Genomic DNA, 26,474 nt, shown 5'->3' on the forward strand with positions numbered 1-26,474 from the left:
TATAACGGAGTATTGCATATAGGGTACGTACAAATGCATCAGTGCAAAGGTTGTATAAGGTGAGTTAGGGTGCAAGTGCATATGTGCAGTTATTTTGCTTTATTATTGTCTATGCTATTTAGAAAAAAAATGATAGTAGCAATATTAATGATAATGATAGTGGCTACTTTTCTAGCGCACAGGTCCATTTTTCAGTGCTCATGGCGTTTCAAGAATTAAAATATAGATGATATAGATCTATACATGTTCACAAATGACAACAAAGAAGCCAATGACATACCCACCAGTACAACAAACAAACATAATAATAAAAGAAATTAGCATATACCAAATAAAGAATATTGTTCCGGACATTAATGACAGCAATTACAGTCCTCTGTGTGAGAGGAACAGATACGTTTTAAGTTTGGATTTGAATGGATCTGTAGATGACAGTTACTTTAACTGAATAGGTAACTGATTCCACAATTTTAGTTCAAAAAGGGATGAGATAAAGCACGATCACCCGTTTCAACGTGCGAAATGTTGTACCATCGCACTCGTGACCGTTCACTACTTGCATGATATTGGATAATTACAAATGGTCATTATGATGACAATGTCGATGCAGCAGGAACGATAGTAATATAATGAAATAATTCCTCACATATGCCGCTTTTGTCAGTGCGTTTATGCCAATAAGAAATTTTATCTCAGATCTACAATCCAAAGAACTTTATAAGTGCCCGTCTGTTTTGATGCTATCGTGACTGGCTAAGCTCAGATCAGTTACAATAGCGCACTTTTACACAACCAGACATACAAATGGATGGTCGTATCTTGTGAGAGGAGAGAATCACAACTGGTTCTCATGATCAAACTCGTACTGTGGATAGGGACTGACACATGAGATGCACGGCGGATTTGCAGCGTGAGATGAGAAATTGGCAATTATCATTTACTGTTTGTTTTTATTTTGAACCAAAAAAAAATAGAGTAACAAGAAAGTGACCGGTGAAGATGCCTTCGCCCCGCTGACCCACAACTTGTCCTCCTTCAGTTTACTGAGCAAGAACGGCCAGAAGCCTCTGCACTGCAAAAAGTCCGGTGTTAAATAGTGAACACCGAGCTGGTGTTAAATTTTCGTTGCTCATTAATTTTATGGTGTTAAATTAACACCTCCGGGTGTCATTTCCAAATATAAAACTGTTTTTTCAAGAGTATCTTAGTAACTGCACTTCTTGTTGATTTTTAATTTAAACAAGACGATCAAGAATTTTACATTAAAATACTAGATTTTTGAAAAAATGTGAAAATAAATTTACACCACAGTAACAACAGCTGGTGTGGTCTCTTATTGAAGCTGGACGGGTGTTAAGCCATTGATATTAACACCAACAAATATCAAATCAACACCATGTGGTGTCATTTTTTAATTAACACCAGTACAGTGTCAAAATATCACCAGGTACAGTGTCAAATTAACACCACGAAGTGTCAGGTGAACACTTTTCAACACCATCACAGTGCATTTTCTACACCTGTGGGTGTGGTCCTCTATTAACACTTGATCGGTGTTAAATTTAACACCAATGGTGTTAAATCTAACACCTATGTTTTACAGTGTGGGGAGCTGCTGACGAATCCTCAGGCCATCCTCGACCAATACCAGCTAGCTTATGTTGTCCACTCACCAAAGGGAATGGTCATCAAAGGTATAGACCAACTACTTTGTACGAGATTATATTGCCAGGCTGCGTACTGTCCTCCATTCACCAAAAGGAATGGTCCCCAATGATTGGCAGACTACTTTATATGTAGTTTTTATTTGTTCTTCTATTGAAGGGCACTTAGAATCATTCCATATCAAAGAAAAAATATGGTCACTAAAACAACGACTAGGCCCTACACTTTTATATCATTAAGTTATTTCTCTGTATTCTTACTTATGATATTTACATCTTAATTTCCATCAAGCCTATTGTGATGTTCTCCATTCATGGTCGTGATGCGGTATATTGAAACATTGTTTAAACATGTCTCAATTTCTCTAGACGATCAGCTGGAAATGTGTTTTTTAAAGAATAAAGAAAAGGGGGAAGAAAATTTACCGTAGTAATGGATGAGAAATCACTGTGCTTGTGTAGTGTATGTCTGCATTATTAATATCATTTTAGCGTTTGAAGAAAATGTCTCTCACTTTCTTTGGTGAGAAAATTTGTGAATGACAAGCAGGATTATTCGATTATTGAATTATCAGCATCATAGCATTAAGTCAAGTGTGACCCAGTCAAGTCAAAGTAGCACCTATTATACCTTTGGCAATGTGAGTTTGAACATATATGTAAACATGACATGTATCATGCCGGATCAACTTTGGGACTATATGTGGGACCAAGCAATGCAATATTTGATACGAATATGAAACAAAACACAATTATTACAAAAATATATATATTATCTTGCTACTGCAAACTTTTTGATATCTGCTAAGGATGAATGTAATTGTACATATTTTTGCATGATTTTGTGCAATTTGCTAAGAGATCACGAATTGCAGCAAACTTTGCCAGAACGGCTTTGGACAGGGTAGGGCGACACAGAGTAAGGCAAGGTATTGGATTGGGGACTTCCTGGTACATGTCGTGGGCGTCAACAGGTGGGGTGCGTTGGGTGCGAACGCATCCCCCTTCAGATCCTTAAAAAAAAAAACAACAACAACAACAACAAATTCAGTCTGCGAGCGACCTCAACGCCGGATGCTAAATAATTACTCTTTTCTTCTTCTTTTTTCTTAATTCTGCTCCAGGGACAAAAAAAAAAATCGTGGGCAAAAAAAAAAAAAAAAAATCGCACCCCTGGTTCTGGTAGCACTGATTTTCGATTATCTACTAGTCTGCTAGTATTCTATACAGTGTTTACTATGTATCGACCGTACTGTACATCCGTACGGTACGGAGCACGTACACGTTTGCATGTACGTGTGCTACTTACAAGTATGTATATAGGGTCTATGTACGTTACTTCTGACCAATCCATATTGCCAGCCCAAGAGCGAGCCTGAGCCTCATTTAAAAAAAAAAAAATGGAGGGGCAAACATATCATTTTGCCCACCCCCCCCCCCCTCCATAATTCCACAGACGAGAAGATTTTCTTACCTTTTTTTTGACAGAAAAAAAATGTTGCCCCCACAAAAATATTGGAGGGGCAAGCATATTTTAATTTTGCCCCCATAATTAATAATTCCCGAAATGAGAAGATTTTCTTGCTTTTGAAAGAAAACAAAAATGTTGCCCCCATAAAAAATATTGGAAGGCAAGCGCGCCATTTGCCCAACCCCACAGAATCATAATTCCCGCGCTGAAAAGATTTTCTTGCTTTTCTGTTAGAAATCTGTCCAATTATTTCACCCAAAAGCAGTGGCGTAACTACGGAGGGCCCACGGGGTAACCCCCCCCCCCCCTCCCCTTATCCGCTGGTAAAGAAAAAAAGACTTACCAAAATAGTAATTCAAGGGTTATAGTAATCTGCTTTTGAATGAAAGAGTGATCAAGAAATAAGATATTTTCTATGATTTCTTTTTAACCATAATTAAATAGGTATATAGTGTGAAACATTGTCCAAAAAGCCAGGAGCCCGCAAAAGATTATGATTCAGCGTGATTCCTGGTTGGCATTCTGCATAAGCAGAATGTGCGCAGTGTGTACTCAGAACATCCGACCGGCAAAAAGAGTCGCTACAATGTTGCGCAATGTGATGTAGAATTTACACCTTTCATACCTTACGCTTCGTAATATCAAAGCTAGATTATTGATTTTGCAGTGTTGTTTTACATACTAGTCTATATAAAAATGTCTTGCATTGCCAATAAAAAGACTTGACCTGGGCTAATTCCTAACTTTTCCATGTATATAATACACACACACAAACAAACACGCACAATTATAGGGGATGCTCTAAAGTGCAGATTTTGGATATCCTTCCCCCGCTTGGTCACTTCGACGCCACCTCGCTGGTCATACCCTCCCCCAGTCATGAACATAAACCGACACCCTTGACTACCAGTGGCGGATCCAGCGGATCCAGGGGGAGGGGCGCACCGGGCGTCCCCCCCCCCCCTCTTAATTTCCAAAGCGAAAAAATATAGCTTCAAACGGCAGTTTTTGGACTGTAATATGTCAAAATTTTCAAGCTCGCTCGCTCCGCTCGCTCGCATTTAGTCGTAATGCCATTCTCCTGAAGTTGCCAGTAATTGCCGGCAGTTGCGCCTGGTGCGCCCCCCCCCCCCCTCCCTTAATTTCCAAAGCGAAAAATTATAGGTACAAACGGCAGTTTGGGGACTGTTAAATGTCACAATTTTTAAGCTCACTCGCTCCGCTCGCTCGCATTTAATTTCTCCTGATATTGCTGCCAGTAATTGCCAGCAGTTGCGCCCGGTGCGCCCCCCCCCCCCCTTAATCTCCAAAGCGAAAAAATATGGCTAAGAACGGCAGTTTTTGGACTGTAAAATGTAAAATTTTCAAGCTCGCTCTCTTCGCTCACTCGAATTTAATCGTTAAGCAATTCACCTGATATTGCTGCCAGTAATTGCCAGCAGTTGCGGACGATGCGCCCCCCTTACATTCCAAAGCGAAAAAATATAGGCCTAGCTACAAACGGCAGTTTTTTTACCGTGAAATGTCAAAATTTTCAAGCTCGCTCGCTCGCATTTAATTGTTTTGCCATTTTCCTGATGTTGCTGCCAGTAATTGCCGGCAGTTGCGCCCGGTGCGCCCCCCCCCCCTTTATTTCCAAAGCGAGAAAATATGGCTCCAAAATCGAGCGGCTCGCCTGGTGCTTGGTGTATAGAGAAGATCCCCGAGTGCTCCTTTACTGAAGCAGTTACACTGGCTCCCCATCAAAGAGCGTATCGATTTCAAACTAGCTCTTCTTGTCTATAAATGGAACACTCTACCAAAACAACTCCGTCTATGTAATTCAGAAGAAATGTTTAGAAGGAAACTGAAGATTGAACTATTTCAATTGTAACTATGTTGTTCCTATACTTTGTAAATATTGTTTGTTGATGTATGTACAGCGCTTTGATCAGGTCCTGTAAAAGCGCTCAATAAGAAATACACTGCAAAAAGTCCGGTGTTAAATAGTGAACACCGAGCTGGTGTTAAATTTTCGGTGCTCATTTATGGTGTTAAATCAACACCTCTGGGTGTCATTTTCAAACTTTAAACTGTTTTTTTGAAGAGTTTCTTAGTAACTGCACTTCTTGTTGATTTTTAATTCAAACAAGACGATCAAGAATTTTACTTTAAAATACTAGATTTTTGAAAAAATGTGAAAATAAATTTATACCAAAGTAACACCAGCTGGTGTGGTCTCTTATTGAAGCTGGACGGGTGTTAAACCATTGATATTAACACCAACAAATATCAAATCAACACCATGTGGTGTTATTTTTGAATTAACAAACAGTGCATTTTTAACACCTGTGGGTGTGGTCCTTTATTGAAGTTTGATCGGTGTTAGATTTAACACCCGTGGTGTTAAATCTAACACCGATGTTTTTACAGTGTAGTTATTATTATTATTATTATCCATTTATAGGGGGGACAACCCCCTCCCACAACCTCCCCCCTTGCTCGTCCCGCTTGCTCGGGCTCGGTCGCGTTCATTACATCAGTGTAAGAATTATTACTAGAAGTTTATTTAGATTATACCATTTATAGGCAAATTGTTCAATAACAATTCACTTCAAAATGTACTGATACCTTAAACAAGTGGGACTGTTTCAAGTCGATAAAACACGCAAAAAAAATTGCATCACATTGCACTATTTACAACATCAAAAATGCAAAAAGTGCTCACCGTGGGAGGGGGACACTCCCTCCCACATCCTCCCCTTCGCTCACTCCTCTCGCTCTTGCTTGACGGCGTTCATGATATTCAGTGTACATATTAAAACAGGAAGTTTATTTATATGATACTATTTTACAAGCAAATTGTTCAATAATAATCTACATCAAAATATACTGATACCTTAAACAAGTGGAACTGTTTCAAGTCGACAAAACAAGCAAAACATGCATCAAATTGCACCATTTACTACATCAAAATGCAATTTCAGTTCTAACTGTGGGGGGGGGGGGACAACAGGCACTTTCACACACTTTAGGCTTTAGGATAACTATTTTATTTGTTGTGAAAATTCATGCGGTTATTAATTTTTTTCCATGTACATATTCAAGTCATCGTGACAATTACCAAAAAATAAAAAATAAAAAAATACAGATACGTGTATAACTCAAATAAGATAAGTGAATTGTATTAAATACAATTGTATGATAAAATAATTTCAAATACTTTGAAGTGTCATGTGAACATGTATTAAGGGTTACGCAGCATAAGGCACTTGGCAAAAGTCTCGTCCTTGGTTTTATTCGTCTTTCCGTTGGAGCGTGGATGTTGATCGGTATTCCTATAGATGTTTATTTGGCTTCAAGGGGTGGAGGTGACTGCAGGCCAAATTGATTCTTCTGTTGTTGTTCTTTTTTTTGGGGGGGGGGGGGGGAATTGGGATAGGTTTTCTCCTGAGCTATTTTTCTTGTTTGGCATCAAACTCACTGAAGTTGGGTGGCTTTGGGGCAAAATGACAGCGTCTGGCTTCCCCACTCAGAAAAAGAAAAATGGGGGTGAATTAGTAGGTCTGGAAGAATGCCGTATGAAAAGGTAAAGAAAAGATGCGAAGGAGGAATTCCAGGCATCCCTTGGTCAAAACAGGCTCTGACTTTTGGCAATTCGCGAGATGAGTGAATGGGTCGTGATGCGAAGTTTTGCAAGGAGAGAGATGTATGCAGTGTATGCACCTTTTGTACACCAGTCCTACTCCACGACAACCTTTCCTTTGAAATCCTGCCATGCCCTCCGTACCATTGAAACTTCTTCCATTCCAATAAGCTGACCTGTCATTGCCTGTGATGAGAAGTCCCCCAAAGACTTAATGTTTTGGGGTCATTCCAGATAGAGAGCATAACCTAAAAAAAGATACCATGCACATAACTATGTTAATATATAACCGACTCTTTTTTCCGGGCCACACTAACCATGATGGCTTTTGACCCCAACGATTAGGATTCTGGGTCAAACTGACCCGGAAATGGTACAAACCAGTGACACAGATATCCGGGTCGCTGTATAGAAAGGTAACCATGAAAGGGATTAATATATTACCAACTCTTTTCTCCGGGTCACGCTGACCCGGATGGTGTATGACCCCAATGGACCCAGTTTCCTGGTCAATTCAGGATCAAACAGATTTCCGGGTCGCTGAATAGAAAGGTGACCCAGAAAGGGATTAATGTATTACCGACTCTTTTCCCTGAGTCACGCTTACCCGGATGGTGTATGACCACAACAGACCCAGTTTCCTAGTCAGAATTGCCCCGGAAAGGGTCAATTCTCACCCGGGATTTTTAAGAGTGTGTAGCTGTTATTCTAAATGTGACCATGCATCCCAAAACGAACAAAAAGTCGCGCAACCCTTGATTTTACGTGAGTACTCAAAAAAAAGGTAAAATGGGTCACCCGAGTCTATATTGAGTTCTTCATATTTTCTGAAAGAGCTATCCTTCTACATTATTCTTCATTTTGGGATCATAACATTGATGAGAAATTGTGTTTTCAGCAGTTTTTCTACAACCTTTTTGTAGGAGAGAAAAGAAAAATCGGGTGTGCCTCAGAGTCCCCTTTTCATTTCTTAAAATACTTTACATACACTTCGCTTTTAAGTCTAATAACGTTTGAAAGGATAACTCTATTGATTTGAGAGTTGGCATTAGTCATGAACGGAATGTGTTAATAGAACATGGTAAAGTTCAGCGTAATCTGATAATCCCTTCATTGTTGTTGGTCCAGTGGCTTACCTCCTGTGTGTTGTCCCTTTCACTGCACAGCTAGCACGGCTTGGCAAAGATTAAGCGCTTGAATGGACCCTGTACTTCAGAGCCTCTTTTCTTAGTTCACACTTTTCCAGAGTGTCTGCTTTCTTCCTAGTATTTAGATGGGTTAGGTGAGTCCAAGGGCGTACCGAGGGGGGGTGTTTTGGGTGTTCAAACACCCCCCTTTGCCAAAAGGGGGGTGTTTAAGGTGTTCAAACACCCCCCTTGGGCAAAAGGGAGGTGTTTGAGCTATTCAACACCCCTCTTCAGCAATGCTTAGATGTTGACAAATGAAACAAAAGCTGTCTTTACTGCTTTTATTTCCGTTTTGAATTCCGCCTTTCCTTTCTTTTGCGTTCATTTTCTCTCTCTCTCTCTCTCTCTTCCTTGTTTTAATGTTTGTGTGGATGATGATACATTATGGAGTTACATAATATCATACGCACTAAAGAACTCGTGTACAGTACGTGTTAACACTACGTTACTGCACCGCGCGCGAAGCTGAGCGCAAACAGAAAACCAAATCAAACAAGATAAAAACAAAACATGAATTCCATGTTTTGTAACGCTGAAATATAAAAATTTTCGTCTCGCTCGCTGCGCCCGCTCGCCAAAATTTATCCAAAAAAAAAAAAAAAAATAAGAAGAACAAAACGTAATGATGACGTGGAAATATAAAAATTTCGGCTCACTCACTTGTAGTAATTCAGAGTATTTTTCCAAGTCCTTAGTTTGTTGGCATAAATCGTTATCTATGAAGCCGTCACTATATCTTGATTAGAATTGTAAGATTTAATAACCAAAAATGGACAAGAATTCCATGTTTTGTAAGGAGAAATACAAAAATTGTCGGCTCGCTCGCTGCGCTCGCTCGCCAAAATTTATCAAAATTTATCAGATTTTATATCACCCTCAAAAAACCCTTTTAAGTGCTCGAAAAAGCATATCAAGTGGACTTTTTTTAAGTCCATATACCGGGATGGGATTGGGGTTGAACACTGTTGGTATAAATCGTTATCTATAAGACCGTCACTATATCTTGATTAGAATTGTCATTCGAAGATTTGATAACCCAAAATGACAAGAATTCCATGTTTTGTAAGCTGAAATACAAAAATTTTCGGCTCGCTCGCTGCACTCGCTTGCCAAAATTCTTCAATATCTATTACATTTAAAACACCCTCAAAAGACCCCTTCTATAAGTGCTTGAAAAAGCACATCATGTGGACTTTTTTTAAGTCCCTACCGGGATGGGGTTGGACACTGTTGGTACAAATCGTTATCTATAAGGCCGTCACTATGATTAGAATTGTAATTCGAAGATTTAATAACCAAAAATGACAAGAATTCCATGTTATGTATAAAGCTGAAATATAAAGATTTTCGGCTCGCTTGCTGCGCTCGCTCGCCAAAATATATCAAAATTTAGGGTTGCCTATTTATACATTTAAATCACCCTCAAAAGACCCCTCTTAAGTGCTTCAAAAAGCATATCATGAGGACTTTTTTAAAGTCCTTACTGGGATGGGGTTGGGGTTGAACACTTTTTCAGAAATTATGGGCGCAATTTTCGCGCTTGCCACGGGCGCCGTTTTCCCTAGATACGCCACTGACTACCAAGTACAGTCAGTCGATAGTAGCCTACTGGAAGCAGCAAGCTCTGGAAGCTCTGGGAGTAGCAAGTTACTTGCTACTCAATGTAATTAGTATTAGCACATGGACTTGGTAATCTTTAGTAATAGTAGATATGAATTTTTTCAATGACTGAAAGTTAAAACTGAAAGATAACTGAATGTGAGTCTACAAATTGTGGTTGGATGACTAAATATTGCGCCTAAAATTCATTAGATATCTAGGTCTAGGAACAGTGGCGTAACTACGGGGGCATGGGGGGGGGGGGGGACAAGTGCCCCCCCCCCCCCCCATCCGCTGATTTAAAACAAAAGGAAAAAAGAAAGAAAAAAACCTACGAAAATGGCAATTCAAGGGTTAGTAAACTGCTTTTGAAATCGACATGAAACGATGATCAAGAAAAAAAAGATATTTTTTTTTTAGATTTCTTTTAACCATATAATCAAAGAGGTATAAGATTGTTCAAAAAGCCCGGAGACGACAAAAGATTGTGATTCAGCGTGATTCCTGGTTGGCATTTTGAATACAAGCAGGATGTGCGCAGTGTACTCAGAATATCGGAATGGCAAAAAGAGTCGCTGCAATGTTGCGCAATGTTTGATAGGTTGTACACATTTGCTATCAAAGCGTGATCATTGATTTTGCAGTGTTGCTTTACATGCTAGTCTATATTAAAATGCCTTGCATTGCCAATAATAAGACTTGACCTTGGCTATAATTTCCTAACTTTTCCATCTATATGAAACACACACACTCACAAACACAAACAAATTAGGGGATGCTCTATATAAAGTGCAGAATTTGGACATCCTTCTCCCGCTTGGTTACTTCGACGCCCCCTCGCTGGTTATACCTCCCCCAATCATGAACATAAACCGACACCCTTGACTACCAGTGGCGGATCCAGGGGGCGCACCGGGCACCCCCTCCCTCCAATGCGAAAAAAATATACATGTAGCTACAAACGACAGTTTTTGGATGGTAAAATGTCGAAATTTTCAAGCTCGCTCGCTTCGCTCGCTCGCATTTTACCGTTATATGCCATTCTCTTGATGTTACTGCCAGTAATTGCCAGCAGTTGCGCCCGGTGCGCCCCTCCCCTTAATTTCCAAAGCGAAAAATATAGCTACAAACGGCAGTTTTGGGACTGTAAAATGTTAAAATTTTGAAGCTCGCTCGCTTCGCTCGCTTGCATTTAATCGTTATGCAATTCTCCTGATGTTGCTGTCAGTAATTACCAGCAGTTGCGCCCGGTGCGCCCCCTCCCCTTAATTTCTAAAGCGAAAGAATATAGCTGCCAACGGTAGTTTGGGGACTTAAAATGTCAAAATTTTCAAGCTCGCTCGCTTCGCTCGCTTGCATTTAATCGTTATGCAATTGTCCTGATGTTGCTGTCAGTAATTGCCAGCAGTTGCGCCCGGTGCGCCCCCTCCCCTTAATTTCCAAAGCGAAAAATATAGCTACAAACGGCAGTTTTGGGACTGTAAAATGTCAAAATTTTCAAGCTCGCTCGCTTCGCTCGCTTGCATTTAATCGTTATGCAATTCTCCTGATGTTGCTGTCAGTAATTACCAGCAGTTGCGCCCGGTGCGCCCCCTCCCCTTAATTTCTACAGCGAAAGAATATAGCTGTCAACGGTAGTTTGGGGACTTAAAATGTCAAAATTTTCAGGCTCGCTCGCTTCGCTCGCTCGCATTTAATCGTTATGCCACTCTCCTGATGTTACTGCCAGCAACTGCCAGCAGTTGCACCCGGTGCAACCCCCTTAATTTCCAAAGCATATATATATATATATATATATATATATATATATATTACGGCAGTTTGGGGACTTAAAATGTCAAAATTTTCAAGCTCGCTCGCTCTCATTTAACCGTTATATGCCATTCTCCTGATGTTGCTGCCAGTAATTGCCAGCAGTTGCGCCCGGTGCGCCCCCCCCCCCCCGAATTTCCAAAGCGAAAAAATATAGCTACAAACGGCAGTTTGGGGACTGTAAAATGTCAAAATTTTCAAGCTCGCTCGCATTTAATCGTTATGCAATTTTCCTGATGTTGCTGTCAGTAATTGCGAGCAGTTGCGCCCGGTGCGCCCCCTCCCATTAATTTCTAAAGCGAAAAAATATAGCTACAAACGGCAGTTTGAGGACTGTAAAATGTCAAAATTTTCAAGCTCGCTGGCTTCTCTCGCTCGCATTTAATCGTTATGCAATTCTCCTGATGTTGCTGTCAGTAATTGCCAGCAGTTGCGCCCGGTGCGCCCCCTCCCCTTAATTTCTAAGGCGAAAAAATATAGCTACAAACGGCAGTTTTGGGACTGTAAAATGTCAAAATTTTCAAGCTCGCTCGCTTCGATCGCTCGCATTTAATCGTTATGCAATTCTATGTTGCTGTCAGTAATTACCAGCAGTTGCGCCCGGTGCGCCCCTTCCCCTTAATTTCTAAAGCGAAAAAATATAGCTACAAACGGCAGTTTGGGGACTGTAAAATGTCAAAATTTTCAAGCTCGCTCGCATTTTATCGTTATGCAATTCTCCTGATGTTGCTGTCAGTAATTGCGAGCAGTTGCGCCCGGTGCGCCCCCTCCCATTAATTTCTAAAGCGAAAAAATATAGCTACAAACGGCAGTTTTGGGACTGTAAAATGTCAAAATTTTCAAGCTCGCTCGCTTCGATCGCTCGCATTTAATCGTTATGCAATTCTATGTTGCTGTCAGTAATTACCAGCAGTTGCGCCCGGTGCGCCCCCTCCCCTTAATTTCTAAAGCGAAAAAATATAGCTACAAACGGCAGTTTGGGGACTGTAAAATGTCAAAATTTTCAAGCTCGCTCGCATTTTATCGTTATGCAATTCTCCTGATGTTGCTGTCAGTAATTACCAGCAGTTGCGCCCGGTGCGCCCACTCCCCTTAATTTCTACAGCGAAAGAATATAGCTGTCAACGGTAGTTTGGGGACTTAAAATGTCAAAATTTTCAGGCTCGCTCGCTTCGCTCGCTCGCATTTAATCGTTATGCCACTCTCCTGATGTTACTGCCAGCAACTGCCAGCAGTTGCACCCGGTGCAACCCCCTTAATTTCCAAAGCATATATATATATATATATATATGTATATATATATAAAATGTCAAAATTTTCAAGCTCGCTCGCATTTTATCGTTATGCAATTCTCCTGATGTTGCTGTCAGTAATTGCGAGCAGTTGCGCCCGGTGCGCCCCCTCCCATTAATTTCTAAAGCGAAAAAATATAGCTACAAACGGCAGTTTTGGGACTGTAAAATGTCAAAATTTTCAAGCTCGCTCGCTTCGATCGCTCGCATTTAATCGTTATGCAATTCTATGTTGCTGTCAGTAATTACCAGCAGTTGCGCCCGGTGCGCCCCCTCCCCTTAATTTCTAAAGCGAAAAAATATAGCTACAAACGGCAGTTTGGGGACTGTAAAATGTCAAAATTTTCAAGCTCGCTCGCATTTTATCGTTATGCAATTCTCCTGATGTTGCTGTCAGTAATTACCAGCAGTTGCGCCCGGTGCGCCCACTCCCCTTAATTTCTACAGCGAAAGAATATAGCTGTCAACGGTAGTTTGGGGACTTAAAATGTCAAAATTTTCAAGCTCGCTCGCTCGCTTCGCTCGCTCTCATTTAACCGTTATATGCCATTCTCCTGATGTTACTGCCAGTAATTGCCAGCAGTTGCGCCCGGTGCGCCCCCCCCCCCCCCCCCGAATTTCCAAAGCGAAAAAATATAGCTACAAACGGCAGTTTGGGGACTGTAAAATGTCAAAATTTTCAAGCTCGCTCGCATTTAATCGTTATGCAATTTTCCTGATGTTGCTGTCAGTAATTGCGAGCAGTTTCGCCCGGTGCGCCCCCTCCCATTAATTTCTAAAGCGAAAAAATATAGCTACAAACGGCAGTTTGAGGACTGTAAAATGTCAAAATTTTCAAGCTCGCTGGCTTCTCTCGCTCGCATTTAATCGTTATGCAATTCTCCTGATGTTGCTGTCAGTAATTGCCAGCAGTTGCGCCCGGTGCGCCCCCTCCCCTTAATTTCTAAGGCGAAAAAATATAGCTACAAACGGCAGTTTTGGGACTGTAAAATGTCAAAATTTTCAAGCTCGCTCGCTTCGCTCGCTCGCATTTAATCGTTATGCAATTCTCCTGATGTTGCTGTCAGTAATTACCAGCAGTTGCGCCCGGTGCGCCCACTCCCCTTAATTTCTAAAGCGAAAAAATATAGCTGCCAACGGTAGTTTGGGGACTTAAAATATCAAAATTTTCAGCCTCGCTCGCTTCGCTCGCTCGCATTTAATCGTTATGCCATTCTCCTGATGTTACTGCCAGCAACTGCCAGCAGTTGCACCCGGTGCAACCCCCTTGATTTCCAAAGCAAATATATATATATATATATATATATATACATATATTACGGCAGTTTGGGGACTTAAAATGTCAAAATTTTCAAGCTCGCTGGCTTCTCTCGCTCGCATTTAATCGTTATGCAATTCTATGTTGCTGTCAGTAATTACCAGCAGTTGCGCCCGGTGCGCCCCCTCCCCTTAATTTCTAAAGCGAAAAAATATAGCTACAAACGGCAGTTTGGGGACTGTAAAATGTCAAAATTTTCAAGCTCGCTCGCATTTTATCGTTATGCAATTCTCCTGATGTTGCTATCAGTAATTACCAGCAGTTGCGCCCGGTGCGCCCCCTCCCCTTAATTTCTAAGGCGAAAAAATATAGCTACAAACGGCAGTTTGGGGACTGTAAAATGTCAAAATTTTCAAGCTCGCTCGCATTTTATCGTTATGCAATTCTCCTGATGTTGCTGTCAGTAATTGCTAGCAGTTGCGCCCGATGCGCCCCCTCCCCTTAATTTCTAAAGCGAAAAAATATAGCTACAAACGGCAGTTTGGGGACTGTAAAATGTCAAAATTTTCAATCTCGCTCGCATTTAATCGTTATGCAATTTTCCTGATGTTGCTGTCAGTAATTGCGAGCAGTTGCGCCCGGTGCGCCCCCTCCCATTAATTTCTAAAGCGAAAAAATATAGCTACAAACGGCAGTTTTGGGACTGTAAAATGTCAAAATTTTCAAGCCCGCTCGCTTCGCTCGCTCGCATTTAATCGTTATGCAATTCTCCTGATGTTGCTGTCAGTAATTACCAGCAGTTGCGCCCGGTGCGCCCCCTCCCCTTAATTTCTAAAGCGAAAAAATATAGCTGCCAACGGCAGTTTGGGGACTTAAAACGTCAAAATTTTCAAGCTCGCTCGCTTCGCTCACTCGCATTTAATCGTTATGCCATTCTCCTGATGTTACTGCCAGCAACTGCCAGCAGTTGCACCCGGTGCAACCCCCTTAATTTCCAAAGCAAATATATATATATATATATATATATATATTATTATACAGCTGTATATAGCTACAAACGGCAGTTTGGGGACTGTAAAATGTCAAAATTTTCAAGCTCGCTCGCTCCGCTCGCTCGCATTTAATTGTACAGTTATGCAATTCTGATGTTGCTTCCATGAGGTGCGCCCCCACCCAATGTCTTGACCCACGGTACGCCACTGAACACCCCCCTCTAAAAAATCCTGGGTACGCCTATGCCATTTGAATTGAGTTCTAAATCACTTAAAAGCTCAGAGTCAGGTCTTTAAGAATCTGCCCTTAACTAAAATTCCATGTCTTTCGACTTTTTGTTGGTTTTGTGATGCGGGGTCACAGATTGAATGAACAAATAACGAAATGGTGTTTGCCTTACAAATTTCAAAAGAAAATGTGTTAATTAGAATGAAGTTAAAGGTAATTTGATTGCTCCAAAATGAATTTGAATGAAGAGATCATGACACTGAAATACCAAACATGCCATGTACTCTAAATTTTGCTAAATTGAATGCAGCAATAAGGAATTTGATAGACAATAGTGCAAAATTGGCCGAGAAAACCAATATTGTAACTAGAAAGGCACACTTAGAGCGCAGACCTCGGCCAAGCAGCTACGCTCCACCCATGATCTTGCTCTTCCCAGAGAGATTTTTCTCCTCTCCACCACTGAAGAATAGCTCTTTGGGCTCTTCCATTATAGATCAGTGATTTCCACACCCATAGGTATACATGCTGAAAAAAAAATCGCTGAATTTCTCAATGTAGCAGCCTTTGTTACGTCACAAGTCCTCAGCTTCGCAGCGCGCCTCGCCCTAGCAGAAACTGAAGCACGCTCTTTAGTACGCGTATGAAAAGCTCAAGAAATGCGCAACTTGAACTCCCAAGTTCATTGACCTAACCAGCCAAAATATCAAAAATTAGTCACAAAATCCATAACATTTCATAATCACTACCAAAATTTAATCATGATTCTGTTCCTTGTGTCATTCTCAACCTTTTCTGCAAGTTTCATCCAAATCCATGAACTTTTTAAATGAGTTTGCACATAGTCAAACAACAAACTAACTTACTAACTAACAAACAAACCAACGGTAATGAAAACATAACCTCCTCCCTTAGCGGAGGTAATTATTGATATTGATAAGTATTGAATATTCTCAGCACCCAAAATCTAGTCCACAATACATAATTTCGCCCGAAATCACCGTCAGAGAGCAAATGTACGATACCAAGTAGGCTACCATCAAAATATCCCAAACCATCGTAGATTCTCCTATAGACAATAAAATTGTAAAAATGAAATGAAAATGAAAATTTGAAAAATCCATGGAAAAAAAAAAACTCTCTAAAGTGTCCTTATACATAAACTGTGCAATGTATATTACCGAAATGCATAAAAACTCTTCGGTATTGTGAAGCATGAAAGGAGAGGAAATTAGAAAAGAAGTAGAAAAAGAGAAAAAAAGTGCTGATTTGTGTATCCTTCACGAAAAATCTGAGACACAGAGACGAAAATTACTGGGTCACAAGCAAGACTATTAAAGGTATCAATCAGTAATGTATCAAAATATGGAGGAAAAAAAACATCTCAACTTCACTGAACTATGAATACATTTAGGTCTTCCAAATAAGTTGAAAAGACAGAGATCCTTATACACATATATATCACACCTGTGGCTATTGATACACGACATTAAAATGAACTTCTAAGTTGTTGACGAAAAGGTGAGTAGAATCAATGACAGCCAAGTCCCTTACCGAGTCAGGTACTTTGTTCCAAAGTCTGGAAACCTATGGGTGATGGACAAAAAGAATACCTGCGTTCTGATGGGAGGTGAGTGAATGTATGGAGATATGGGTGCCGGGGATTATCTGAGCAGTGTTGGATATAGCTTCACTTGATTAATAACCCCTGAAAAGGCGTTTTATGGGGTAAGCGCACAAGGCATATAAGCTCCGCCTCTAACAACCACAGCGCCTACTGATTGGCTCACTGAGAGGATCAAAATCCCGACATACCTTCCTCCACTGAACTCTATATTAGGGGTGACGTTAATGGCAGTGTTTGAAGGCAGCGCTTTGCTTTTGCAGGCGCCGCCATATTGGGACTCCGCTTTTAGTCCCCGCCCACTTTACTATACGCTACTGTTGTGCAGAGGTTATTGCGGTCGAGACACGACAGAATTCGACGCAACGTATAAGTACGGTCTCCTATGTCGAAATATTGGATCCTGTGAGATTTTCGCGCCAAAATTGATTTTTTTTTTGGTTAACTTGATCAATTTGGGGGTGCTGAATCCAAAAAATTGTGGTTCCATTTTTTTTTCGACCACGTCTTCAGCCGCCATTTTGAATTTCAAAATGGCCGCCATAGCAAACTGTATTTTGACCCAGTTCTCATAGCATCATAGAAGGTTCAAATTGATGTAAAAAACGTTTATGATGTCAGACATTCTGATACACCATTTCCTGATATTGTAGATTGTTTTGATACAATTTGAGGGCTGCCATCTTCAAATTCAGTATGGCCGCCATGGCCAAATGTATTTCTACCTCTATCTTAAGTTGTAAGCATTATGGAAAGTCGAATTTGGAGCAAAAAGCGTGCTTATCATGTCAGAGCTGCTAATATATACATTTTTGTTTTAAATGATGGATCATTTTGATTGGCGGCCATCTTGAAATTCAAAATGGCCGCCATACCAGAATGCATATTTGGACCCATATTTCATGTCGTAAACAATACAGAAAGTTCACATTTCGGGCATAAACCGGGCTCATGATGTTGAACATGCAGATGCATTTTGATCCCCTCCCTCAAATTGCAGATCATTTTTAAGGCTGCCATTTTATCATTCAAAATTGCTGCTTTTCAGCTAATATCTGTGGTTACAAGCAACTTTTACGCATATCAATGTTTATGGTGGTGTATATTGTACATTCTTTTACAAACACACACTCATTACATTCCGTAATAATGGATTATTTGCATTGGCTGCCACTCTGGAAATTCAAGATGGACTTCGACACATAATTATTTGGTGCTGTAAGATCTTTACCCTGCAAACTAAAGCATGCTGGAGCACTTTGGTGATGTAGGACCTATGTGTAAGTCAATCACTTCAATAGATAATACTATTGCATAGGCGGGACGGCTTGCTGTAGGTACACTGCCATGTTGAAATGCAAAATGGCTGCCATGGGAAACATTCCTTTAAGAGCATTGCATTTGGGTAAAACTTGTGAATGGGAAATCATGTGATTCTGGTGTCAAAGCAAATGACTTTCAAAAGTGCCTAAATAACTGTGTCTGAGTGACTAAATGCGCCCGTTTAGACGATTTGGTTGTAGAGTTTAAATAAACAATATAAGCCGTGTACTAGAAAATTAATCAGAAATTTACTTAGGTAATGTCTTCTAGGCTCATACCCTGCATGTGTTTTTGAAGTCACAGGACTTGTAAAGGGCTGTACACAGGGGAGAATTAGTTCTAAATTCTTCCAGAAACAATGACTTTTGCATTTCTTGCCATATGAACATGACATTGAATTCTGTGGCTACCGTTGGTGTATGAAGCTCAAAGCATTTGATTGCACATTTTACGTATATTCGCTGGAAATAACTACAATGTACCATATTATATTCCCCTGTAAGTAGAGGCACAAATTTGGTTGTGAAGGTTTACGAGGTTTGTTCTCTGGATGTGTTGTATCAAGACTCTGAGAGAGCAAAGCGGGAGATTGTCCAGGTTGAAGTCATCCACGCCCAACTTCTGGCAGGCATGGACTGTGTCATTGGACATTCTGCATGATTGAAGGCTTAAAGAATTCTTGATCCATCTGCTCTTTGAGACAGCGTCACATTTTCAACTTCAGCCTGCGCCATGACAGGCGTGACCAAGCAGACCTTTGTTTTTCGCGACAATTTGCAGAACATAATCTGTCAACAATGTCAATTGTACTTTATCATCTCCTTTTCCAGTGATGGAGCAAACAACAATGCGATGCAGTATTAAAAGTAAAGCAAAGATTCATGATAGGAGAATGAAAATATCAGTGCCTATACGTAATAACCATCAATATCTCTGAAATTCCTTGTTGCTCTTGAAGTAGCAGCTAATACATAAAATGAAATGATATCTGCTTCCTCGTTGTGACGGGTGACGGGTGTTTCTTTTTTTCCCGTTCTGTGTCAGATGGAATTGACTGAGCAGTATTTCAACTTTCAGGCTGATTATTTGGCTCAGATTTGTGAGTTTCTAAGGCATGAGTATGGAAACTGAACCTTTGTTAGTGAGAATGAAGAGAAGGCCATAACATTGTGAGATGAAGAGTGATTGAGGAATTACTTAGAACAGTAAAACTCATAACTTCCGATAATTGTATCGTCCAGCAATGACTGGATAATGACAGGTCTATCAGACTGCTGTATCGGTAGAAGTGTTATAAGAAGGTAGTGGTCCTCTTAAGTTTGATAACTTTTGATCCAATCTTACAAGGTGTATTTCAATTGCAAGAGCTGAATGTCTGGCCTTTCTCATATCATCCCAGACATATTTTTTTTTAATTCTTAGTACAGAACATGAAAACTTCCCTTTTCATCTTTTTCTAGAATATCCTCCTTGAATTTCTCCAATGCCTGATTGCCAAACACCATATTCATCAGTTTCAATGCAGTGACAATTTTTTTAGATTACCCTCTTGTGATGGTGTTCTAAATTGTTGAGGAATTCTGATACATCCAAAATGCTACAGAACTGAGCTATTATTACTCCTTTGTAGTATTAGAATCATTGGCGGTACAGCATCTTGGAAGTCTTGATAATTGAGGATGACCCACACAAAGGGAATCAGGAAACCTATTCATTGGTATTCCGTATTCATTCCGTGTTATTCCAGAAATACACCCAGCAATTATGAGCTCCCTGATGAGTTCTTTCATTTTGTGGTCAACAAACAAGCTTGTGAATGGGATGTCTGGTAGGGTGACCATGGTATTTCTCGTCATTGCGAGACTTTTCCTTGTTTGTCTTCATTCTCCCGAGGCAGCGTCAAGTTTTTGAAGATCGCCTTTAATCCTATCAATGCTTGCTTTTGTACAAATGTTTAATAACTGCATGGGATTAAATATAACTATTAACGACGTTCGACGACACCAAATAATGTTTTGCCTGAGAGGCAAAAACAAATCATGCGTACGCGAACCACATACTCACTTGGCTATTATGGGACGTGGGATGTAACGCTTACACGCTTGCCCACACTTAAGGTAATTGCTATGGGACCCCCCCCCCCCCCCCCCCCCCACGCAGTTTTGCCCCTCAGGATGGCTTGATGACATCATTGGAACCTCGTCCTTACAGTCTGAATTTATGTCGGCCATTTTGACTTAAGAGATGGCTGTCGTTCTGCGTGACCTGAAAATGAATTCGGTCTAACTACAAACTGTAAGACAATTTTAGCAAATTCATCTAAGGCGCTTACCACAATATTATATGTTTTCTATGGCCACCATCTTGAATTTCAAGATTGTGGTCTATCTAATTACCCACAATAGGAAACAGGTGTACTGGAACGTTGGACGCCACAACCATGCATATTACTGGAAATGTGATGCTCCTACAATAACTGCAGCATGAGATATGGGTAAAAACGCTATGGCGGACATTTTGAATTTCAAGATGGCAGCCTATAAATTGTATCAAAACAATCCACAATATCAGAAAATGATATATCAGAGTGCCTGACATCAGAACCATGCACCTTGCACCAAATTTGAAGCTTCTACAATGCTCACTGTACGAGGTATGGTTGAAAATACTCTTTGCTATGGCGGCCATTTTGAAATTCAAGATGGCAGCCTATAGATTGTAATAAAACAATCCACAATATCAGAAAAAGATATACCAGAGTACCTGACATCACTACCGTGCATTTTGCACCAAATTTCATGCTTCTACAATGCTCACTTAATGAGATATGGATAAAAACACGGTTTGCTATGGCAGCCATTTTGAAATTCAAAATGGCGGCTGAAGACGTGGTCGGAAAAAATGGAACCAAAGTGTTTTGGATTCAGCACCCCCAAATTGACAAAGTTAGCCCCAAAAATCAATTTTGGCACAAAAATCTCATGGGATTACATAGTAGCCTCTACTATATGGCGGGCTACATACGACAGAATTCGACACAACCATACAACTGTGGATGTCAGGTTTAAAGGGTGTGTACAGTTCCGGACGAGGTGAGGATTTAGTTTTTTACATTTTGCGAGATATTCAGAAACCACTCTATGAGATGTCAAAGAGCATGCAATTCTGAGGGGTATCAAAAGTTTATTTGATGGAAATCGGTTTTGAAATGGCTGAGACATCCAAAAACAAAGTGAAACAAAGAGATCCTAATAAAGTTGTGGCATGTCGCCTTTTATTATTATCACTTTTTTGGATATCTCAGCCATTTGAAAACCAATTTTCATCAAATAAACATTGAATCCTTCTTTAAATTACATGCTCTTTCATATTTCACAAGAGGTTTCTCATTATCTCACTTAAGAATGTTCAAAACATGAATCCCCACCTCAACCAGTACTGTACAGTCCCTTTAAGCCAATCAGAACGCAAGAAACCTTACAACTATGCAACTGTGCAACTATGCCACTGTGCAACTGTACAGCCCTAGAATGCCTGTATGGTTGTCACTCGTACGGGCCGAAGTGCCATTAACATAACAACCATACGTCCCTGCATCCATTGCGGAACGCCTGTCGGATTTTAGCCAATCAGGACGTGGAAAACTCGACAGACATGCATAAATACGTTGTACGTGAGTGTAGGAACGGCTGTAGGATTTTAGCCAATCAGGACGCGATAAAAAGCGACAGACATACATAAATACATCATGTAGGAACAGTTGTAGGGTTTTAGCCAATCAGGGCGCGACAAATTCGACAGACATACATGCACGGGTGTGGGAATGGTTGTTGGGTGTTACCACACCAGAATGTAATGAACTCGACAGACATACACATATGTATTAGTTAGAGACTGCTGTTGGGTTTTAACCATTCACGATGCGTTTAACATTATGTATAGACAGCCATATATCTATTCATGCTGAGCGACGGCTGTAGGGTTTTAGCCAATCAAGGTGGATTTATTTAAAATAGACAGCCATTATCTCATCCCTGCCATGAATGAACAAGAAAAACATTCCTAGTCCGGGCGGCAAATGGACGAATGGTTGTATGGTTTCACTCTCTCCCACTCACTCCCTCTCTCTTTTGAGGAATCTGTTCTATAAAATGTCATCCATCGTTTGACCAGTTCGAGTACTGGAGCATTGCTTTTTCTCTCTGGACGTAATTAGCCTTGGGGCTCTGCTAACCCCTAAAATCCCCTGACAGATTTATTGTACTGTAACGGCGATTAATATTAGTCGAAGATGGGCAGAATACAATTCTGTAACGGCGACTTATATTGGTCGAAGATGGGTAGAATATAATTCCTATTCTGTGAAGGTCCCAAAATAAAGTCCCGCTATATGTTGAAGAGTATTGCTGAAGAATGCCAAGGGTCACATAGAAATTACAGTCATTAGGCAGAAATCACTGTTAAGAAGTTTATTAGGAAGAATCACTCGAACATATTTACAGTGATGGATTTTTAGGATGTCTCGCCAGGCATGAGAGGTGTGATTCGGTGAAGGACTTATGACTGACTAATGCAATAAGCTAACAAGACTGGAGACCGCTTCTGGACTGGTTGACTCTTTATTTCTTTCGTTAGTTACTCTCTCGCTGTTCAAACACGGGTTTCACTCTTAGCTGACAAGTCTTCACTCCATCTCCCAGGCAAGTGAGTATCCGAGATAAGCATAAAGTCTGTCTTATATACCCCTTTGATACAATCTCCTCATGTTCGAGAGAGATAGAGAGGACCAGCCATGAAGGTCACGAGAAAGACGTTTATCGCGCTGCGGAGTATATAGGAGAAGAACGTCTTTGAGCACATATATAAGGAGATCAAATTCATAGGCACGGAGAAGATACAAGGGCAGGAGAAAGTCAAAATAAGAAGGAAGCACAACGGGCTGAAGGACAGTGAAGGATAAGGGCAAAGGGAGCAGGCTTAAAAGGCTGAAGGACAGTGAAGGACAACGATTAAAGTTCCCCTTGTAAAATGTGAAAATTTAGCGTGTTATCTCTGTGGCAACCCATTTTTTTTTTTATATATACAGATTTTTACAAGTTGAGACAATTTTACAAGTTTCACAAGTTGGGACAAGTTGAGACTTTGGGTGTTTGTAAAATTTATTTCAATTTTGAGTGAGTGTCTAAATCATGTCTTGAAATAGGTTAAAGATCGGACACAAGCCATCGGTTTACGTAGATATTGTGCAATTCGCATCATGTACAACGTGTAGACATAACGTCTTCCCAATCGTCCGTATGAGACCAATTTTTTAATGGAATTTTATTTCAATATTATGGAGACTTTGTTCAACAAAATCAACTAAAGAACAAAAGCTGGAAACCCGAACAATGGCGGAAGTGGCATTCTGTCTCGCATTCTAACTGAGGTAGTCCTTGCCATCCTAGTCCACTTCCTGGACTGTATTCGTATGCAGTGTACCCGCGTACGTACGGACGTACGTTGATGGTGTCTGTATGTACACTGTATTACACAATTCACCCCTCCTGAGTACCAATTGGTGGAGTGTCGCAATCAGCGGTTGGGCGCATTGTGTGGGTGCATGCATGTGTATGCGTGTGTTAGTGGGGAATGCGGACGATTAAAATCGTCCAGTATCTGGACTATTGCCATCCCTACACCGTTCTGTTTAATGCCTCTCTTTCCACAGGAAATTAAATGCACCAGCACGGTGGAAGCACGCACACGTCACTTTCATTTTCAAGGTCACTCATCACTAACTACCGTCCAGTTCAATGGCGGATCCAGGGAGGACCGCAACCGGCGCACCCCCACCCCCTATATTTTTCGTTGAAACAAAAGAAATAAAATAAATGGGGGAGGGGTGCGTGCGCCCCCCCCCCCCCTCAATTTTGTAAACGCGCCCCCTCTTTACGGAATTCCTGGATCCGCCCCTGCAGTTGCACTAACATTTGTGTTGTGCAAGTTGCTGGAAGGTTTCGTTACCAAGGGCATTCAAGACAACATTGATACATATGGGCTGTTTAACAAGCAGCAATATGGCTTCGCCAAAGGACGAACCCGTCCCCCACGTATACACGCAGTATTTTTGGACATGACCAAGTGTCACATTGAAAATGCATTTCTACGCCGTTTCATGTATTGTATTTATATCGATCATTCAACTATAGGCAAGTCATGTTTATGTGCAGGGAGAACGAGACAAAGAGTGAGAGTGTGTGAGCGAGAGAGAAAGTGAAAGAGAGAAATAGCATTAAGACAGATGTCAATGTTATGCGAACTGTGCCATCGATGACCGAGACCAGATTACTCCTTTGCATATCAATTCATAGCTATGTGTTAGGAAAGACAGAACATAGCTCCAGTCCCGAGAGTGTGCTGGAGATTTTTTTTTTTAAATGAAATGCCTACAATGTCTCGAAAAGGAGGACCCCATTGGTATATGTCGCATTTAAATGATTTCGTAGATGGCGCAGAGGCCGAGTTTACTCCCAGGCAGACGCATTCCTAGCAGAGCGACTGTGTCCGTCCCTCGCTAGGGAGAGCCTTTGGACGCCAGTAAATACGGAACGCGTGTCCCTCGCGATCCTTTGGAGTTGGAGCAGGGATTATGTGTTTCACCTGAACTACTCTCCAGGTTATGTGTTGGAAGCAAGAAATTGCGACTCTTGGGACGATACAGCTGAGAGATGAAGCGGATGGGTGCATGACGCACCTGTAAACATGATTTATAATGACGTGAAGATGTTGCTGAAAGTATGAGGTAAATGCAATGTGAACACAACTCGAATATTGATAATTCCATAATTGGGGGTAATAGTAGAGGCTACTATGTAATCCCGTGAGATTTTTGTACCAAAATTGATTTTAGGGGCTAACTTTGTCAGTTTGGGGGTGCTGAATCCAAAACACTTTGGTTCCATTTTTTCCGACCACGTCTTCAGCCGCCATTTTGAATTTCAAAATGGCTACCATAGCAAACCGTGTTTTTATCCATATCTCATTAAGTGAGCATTGTAAAAGCATCAAATTTGGTGCAAAATGCATGGTAGTGATGTCAGGTACTCTGGTATATCTTTTTCTGATATTGTGAATATTGTTTTATTACAATCTATAGGCTGCCATCTTGAATTTCAAAATGGCCGCCATAGCAAAGAGTATTTTCAACCATACCTCGTACAGTGAGCATTGTAGAAGCTTCAAATTTGGTGCAAGGTGCATGGTTCTGATGTCAGGCACTCTGATATATCATTTTCTGATATTGTGGATTGTTTTGATACAATTTATAGGCTGCCATCTTGAAATTCAAAATGGCCGCCATAGCGTTTTTACCCATATCTCATGCTGCAGTTATTGTAGGAGCATCACATTTCCAGTAATATACATGGTTGTGGCGTCCAACGTTCCAGTACACCTGTTTCCTATTGTGGGTAATTAGATAGACCACAATCTTGAAATTCAAGATGGTGGCCATAAAAAACATATAATACTGTGGTAAGCGCCTTTTACGTGAGTGCTTGTTTTTGAGGTGGCGAAGTTCCTTGCAGCACACTGCTACATTGTACTTATCGACACTCCGCGTCCCACTCTCATAGCATGCATGTGCAGTGTACTAGGCATCCGCAGCATGCAGCCACCTCGCATCGCACAGTACAATCAGCTCGCTGGATCGAAGCAGCATTGGAAAGTTCATTCATTCCGCAAGCGCAAATCAGTTTTTCTTAGAATATGACGTCATTATTCTCGTTTGCTGCTCCGAGATTTCTGACAAGATACCTCATTTATTTTCACTTGTAACTTCAAAAATAGGTCTTCGGCAAAGCGAACAGGGCTACATTAACGTCCGCACATGTCTTTATTATGAATATGTATGTCAAGTTTCATGAATATTAAGTGGTGCGACCAGATGTGTCCGGAAATAATCGGACGATAGTTTTCCGAGACAGTGAAACATGAAATGTTGAATAACTTAAAAGGTTCTCAATCGTTTCTCGTGATTTTTCGTATGTAGATATAGAAATCATAATTTTGCATTGATACTGAGAGTTTGAGCGATGTTGGTCGATGTATAGCGGAGATATGAGAAGGTGAAATTTTGGTGAAAATGAGAACGCCCGATTCGCACTGCCTCGATGACGGTTGAAAATTCAAAACGTTTCGTGGTTTTCGGGGGAGTTAATTATAGTCGTCGACTGCGACTGCAACATTCTAAAGCTTACTCTGTTTCAGAATCTGCCCTTAACTAAAAACCCATGTTTGGCTAATTTTTACTGGTTTTGTGGTGCAGAGTCACATATGATTTCAGTTATGTACATATAATTATGCATGAAAAGGTTAGGTCAATTTTACTATATAAAGTAAGTACTAGAAGTGCAAT

Source organism: Diadema antillarum, unplaced genomic scaffold (genome assembly GCF_040938485.1).
Source record: "Diadema antillarum isolate AM-2024a unplaced genomic scaffold, OU_Dant_1.0 scf00000020, whole genome shotgun sequence".
Taxonomy (NCBI): Eukaryota; Metazoa; Echinodermata; class Echinoidea; order Diadematoida; family Diadematidae; genus Diadema; species Diadema antillarum.